At 39.2% G+C, this 5,752-nt stretch overlaps 1 non-coding gene across 1 annotated transcript; it reads left to right on the forward strand.

The window, feature by feature from the left end:
• Nucleotides 1-2,407: 2,407 nt before the first annotated feature.
• On the forward strand, nt 2,408-2,479 carry TRNAF-GAA (transfer RNA phenylalanine (anticodon GAA)). Its single transcript has one exon. It is a non-coding gene; the product is annotated as a tRNA-Phe (tRNA).
• Nucleotides 2,480-5,752: the final 3,273 nt, after the last annotated feature.

Raw genomic sequence — 5,752 nt, forward strand, 5'->3', positions numbered from 1 at the left:
CTCTCCTACACAGAGAGCAATTCATTTCTTAAAATGTCTTTGGTATTTTCTTAAGCGTTAAAATCATTGTACTTTACTAAGATGAGCTTCTGCAAACATCTAGTCTGCCAATAAGTTAGAAACAGAAATACCTTTCTCCTCTTCTCTTTCTCAGTCTCTTATTTATTTCCTTGTAACACACAGTATATCATTCATTTACATGTTTAATTTGTCTTCCTCACTAGAGTATATTTTCCATGAAGATATTAACTCTGTTCTTTTCTCTCCCCTTGTATCTTCAGCACCTCACTAGCATCACATCTCAGCACATTTCTATTAACTTTATATATGAATGAACAAGTGAATGAATAAATGAATGAATGAAAATTCAGCAAGCTGGGTCACAAATACATAGTAATAAAGAGAAGGCAGGTTCTTGGAGAAGGAGTTTGCTTGCTCCACACCTTATATTTTGAGGGGAAGGACTAGAAGACTCCAGACAACTAATGTATCTGGTAGAAACTGGCAGAAACAAAGTCCAGACAATGTGTAGACTTGCCAAATGGAAGGAACCTGTGGTCCTGCTCTCAAGGTGTCAGACCACCTCACATTTCACAGTGGAGTAAGGAAAACAGTTTTATAGGCCAAGGTTTTCTGAAAATACACACTGCCTTTATGCAGTCTACGTGTTATGACTTTGATAACTATGTTGTAAAGCCTTTTCAGCCTATTTTGTCTCATGAGTGTTTTCTAAAGGCTTGGTATACTAATGTAGGTTGGTGAAGGGCTAGATGCCCCAAGGAAATCATGTGCAATGTGAGAACAAAGTATTCGCAATGCTGTTTACCCTTTGACCAACCTGTTCCCAGTTTCTGCTCCAACAGGTTTTATTTATCTTAAGATTAAAGCAAATCACCAGTGGACATGTAGTTATTGCTTTCCGGTGAAATGCAAACACATAAGCCAGAGGCATCAGGGGATTCTGTCACCTTTGAAAAATGATTCATTTTTTGTGGGCTTGTTTTTCCCTCATGGGAAACCTGGTAACATTTCAGAGCCTGAAATCCTTCCTTAAAGTAAAATAACCTGTTGAAGATAAGTTTAAATCTAAGGTAAAAGAGGAGAATTTTTTTTTCTTGAATTTAGAAAGATGTCTGGTCATGCTATTGCAATTTTTTTTAAAAAAAGAAGTCATAATTGGATTTCACTGAGTCACAATTTACCCTGAAATTGCATTAATTAGAGAAATCTAAGACTTGTAAATAAACTTACTAACACATCTGTTCTAGACTCTGTGCCGTCATTAATCAATCATAGGGCTCCTTCACTGGGCCTCAAAATCCTTCTCAACACAGAGCAACAGGAGAAACCCAACTGCCATTTCTTATTCTCAGCGAATAAAGAGGACACACTCTTTGGCCATTTTACCAGCCAAGCTAATGCTAAACTTATCCCTTCAGTGTAGGTTCTAGATTTTATAGGTGAAGCAAGTTCAGGGCTCATCTCAGAAGTTTGGAAATACTTGCTTTCTGTGTTTCTTTTTAACAGATAATCTATCTTTCACTTATTCTGCCTCTGCCATACCATAACTGATTTCTTGCTCTCTTTATAATAGTTCAAACACAAAAATAATATCCTTTACAAGAATAAGGAAATTCCTAGCAGCAGAGAAGCAGGCAGTCAGATAAACAAAATTGCCTTATTTTCCATACAGTGAACTTAGTGGCTGTGGTCCCTATTGAACAAACATACCAGAAGGTGAGAAGCTCTGTAAACAGAGGCTATGAAAGTTGTGATAATAACCAGCAACTGATTTTTCCTCAGTGAAGAGATTTTCCATCAGATTGCACTTGACCTTGAGCACTGTGTTATTAGCCATGAATAATTTATGGTACTTATTACAGTAAGGTCCGTTTTGACTGACATTATCAGGGAATTAGATGCCTTAAATGAGTGAATTGGCTAGATACTAAGACTTGCTCCCTTTACAGGGTAAAGAAAATCTTTATTATAACCATTTCAGTACTTATTTTTCTCAGATGTATGGCAGTATTTTCTGAGTTATTGACAGTCAAGGAAACGTAGACATTCATTTATTCAATAAATAGTCATGGGAGCCTTGTATATACCAGGCACTGTGCTGGTTACACTCTTTTCCAGTGAAAGGGCATCTGTTCTTATAAAGCCTCTGTTCTGGTGAAGAAGATAGAAAAACAAGGGATCATACTGAAGTGCAGGATAAGAGAAATAAAGATTGTTGTGAACTTTGTTGAATTGGCTGACAAATATAGTTAAATTCAGAGTTGACTGGGTTCTCCAAAACAGTTTGCCTCGCCACTCTGATAGCTATGTCTTGAGTTCTTGCAGTTGATCTTATAATATTTTTACTTTGTCCCCTAAATTTAGCTACAGTTTCTTACTGTTTGCTTCCCTGGTGGCTCAGATGGTAAAGCTTCTGCCTGAAGAGCAGGAGACCCAGGTTCAATCCCTGGGTCGGGAAGATCCCCTGGAGAAGGAAATGGCAACCCACTCCAGTACTCTTGCCTAGGAAATGTCATGGATTGAGGAGCCTGGTAGGCTACAGTCCATGGGGTCCCAAAGAGTCGGACACGACTAAGCGACTTCACTTTAAACTTTCACATTTTAATGGGCTTCCCTCATGGCTCAGAGGTTAAAGCATCTGCCTGCAATGCAGGAGACCTAAGTTTGATCCCTGGGTCGGGAAGATCCTCTGGAGAAGGAAATGGCAACCCACTCCAGTATTCTTGCCTGGAGAATCCCATGGAAGGAGGAGCCTGGTGGGCTACAGTCCACGGGGTCACAAAGAGTCGGACACAACTGAGCGACTTCACTTTCACTTTCTTTCTTTCTTTCTTACTGTTTGTTAAGTGTGTGGCACCACCCCTGTCATCTTTCTGTTCCTCAGTAATGTTTATGAAATGATTAAATGAGGGATAGGATGTACATGGTATATTAGTTATCTATTGCTATGAAAAAAACTACCCTGAAACTTACCAGCTTGGAAGAACACACATTTATTATCATACAGTTTCTGTGGGTTAGGAATCCAGCATGTCCAACTGGATCCTCTACTTCAGAGTATTTGACGTGGCTGCCAATCAAGGTGTCTTTGCCACAGCTGGGGTCTCGTCTGAAGGCAGGCCTCCAGTCCTCAAGGACTGTTGGACTGAGACCTTCACTTCTCTGCTGGCTGTTCTCTGGAGCACCCACTCTGTTCCTTGTTACATGAACCATTCCACCAAGGCAGCTAGCTTGCTTCATCAAGGCCAGCAAGAGAGCATCTTCTAGCAAGATGGAGGTCACAGTCTTCTATAACCTAAACACAGACGTGACATTCCATCACTTTTGCTGTATTCTATTGGTTCCAAGCAAGTCACTGGTCCCACCCACTCTCAAAGAGAATACCAAGAGAGAGATCAATGGGGATTCCCACAGAGGCTGCCTACCCTCACATACCAACATATCATTGTATTTCTCCCCAAGGCCATAGCAGACATCATTAATCAGTCATGGCGTGCTCTCCCACTGAGCCCAGAGAAACTTTCAAAATCCTGTCTAGTAGAGGACCCAAGAGGCCTATTACCAATCAGGTGGTGAGATAAGGGCAACGTGCCTTCTCTTATTTAATAGTAACAATTCCAAGTAATTGCAGTGGAGAAAATATTTAGGTTGAGAATCTAGACAGAAACAGAGATTGTAGTTAGAACTACAATATGGCGTGGCGGTAGCCATTGTTTGCAAAGTCAATGAGAAGGAAGCAAAGCTAGTAGCAGAAATCAATTGATAAAATATTAGAGGCAGATATTTCATAGTAAGGACCAAAAGTAAAGAAATGTACATCATAGCATGAAAGAGCTCGTGTGAGATTAAATCATGTCATAGTTGAACACATAGAGGAAAATCCAGTCCTGACCAGAATGCAGGTTATTCTGTTGGCTACACTGAACAAGATTTGTCATCATTTTAATCAATGAAAAATACTAGAGATGGACATCAGAGGGCATGACCTCTGCCTAGTTTCTATCTTATGCCTGTTTCAGGTTTGAGGGAATCCTGCTAATGTCTGTGGCAGAATTTTTCAACCTTTCTTCAGCTGCCTTCTCTTTGCATAAACTTTAAACTCATTACCTTGGAGAAGGAAGTGATAACTCACTCCACTATTCTTGCCTGGAAAATCCCATGGGCAGAGGAGCCTGATGGGCTACAGTCCATGGGGTCTCAAAGAGTCGAACAGGACAGACTGTGCCTGCACACACATGCACACACACACACACACACAATTGTATGAAAAAGTTACTTCTCCAGAATAATTTTACTTACGAAAGTCAAGTAGTTAAAGTCCTATTATTATAGACCAATGTGCTCCAGATGAAAATGTCTCCAGTTTTGGTTCAGTTTTATTCTGGTTTCTGAGAACTACATGAAGAGCAGAACATTTCACAGTAATCCTCTTGAACCACTAAGTCCTGTTTCAAAAAATTATTTGTTGGCTCTTTTCTAAGGCCTGCGCAAAAGTAATCATGACATTCATCCACCCTCCTCCAGTGAGCTGGAGAGAAAAAGGCACATTCCATCCCTATACCCTGAGCAGCACCATGACTTCAGGGCCAGACATGGACTCCGGAGAGCTTTCTACTTATACTAAAAACACACCAACTCTTAGTTCTAAAAAATCAGGTAGGGAAATATTTGTTTGTGTTTTTAGCCATTGTCATAAGTAAAACCCTAAATAAGTATGTCTCTAGGTCAGTTTGGTCATTTCCAGGATGTAGTTTTGAGATCTCTAAATATACGAATTTCCCTCATAATGTAAACATAGTAGTAATTTGGGGGGGAAAAGGAAAATAAAAGGAGAATCAAAAAAATACTCATTACCTATGTACAAGGGAACTTCTCTACTCTCCCTTCTTTGAGACTCACTCACTTATCTCTGTGTGATTTTATTCCTACTACACAATGAGGACCTTCTTACGTGTATTTAATTCTTTTCTGTGTTCACACTGGCTTTGAACTCCTGAAGGCTTTATTTTTGTCCATGAAGTTTCTAAAAAAAAAAAAATCTGGTGATCTTTAAACTAGAGCTTTGCAGCTACCCAGGAGAATAAGATGTTTTAATGATTTATTTTAAAATTATTTCATACTTTCAGAAAAGCTTCTATAACAGTACAGTGAGTTCCTGAATATCCTTCACTCAGGTTCCTCACAGTTTTACCACTCCTTCAATATACGTACTTATATTTTTTCAGAGCCATAAAAAGTTACACTGCTGAGTTAATACACATTACACCTTAATACTCCAAAGTCTCTTCACTAAAAATAAGAGCCTTTCCCCATATCATCATAGTACAGCCATGAAATGGTGATGCCTTCTAATCTACAGACTTCTTTTGCATTTTACCCATTTTCCCACTAATGGGTTTACAGGTCTGTATCCAATTGTAGTCACATACTGCATTTGTCTGGACATTTTTGAAGAGTATAGGCCGATTATTTTGTAGAACATCCCTCCATTTGAGTTTCTCTAAACATTTCCCCAAGATGCAATTCAAGATACACTTTTCAGGTAGAACTATCAGAAATGATGCTTTGTTTTTCTCAGTGATCCTCTCTGTAGGGACCCCCTGTTTGTTCATGTACAGTTCACAACTTTCTGTGCTCTATAAGTATGTCGTATTTAGTGATACTTTGTCTTTCATCTTCATGTTGAGTAACTGTCCTATTCCTCACCAGTTCTAGCCTACATTGATGATTT

The sequence above is a fragment of the Capricornis sumatraensis genome, chromosome 10, assembly GCF_032405125.1.
Source record: "Capricornis sumatraensis isolate serow.1 chromosome 10, serow.2, whole genome shotgun sequence".
NCBI lineage: Eukaryota > Metazoa > Chordata > Mammalia > Artiodactyla > Bovidae > Capricornis > Capricornis sumatraensis.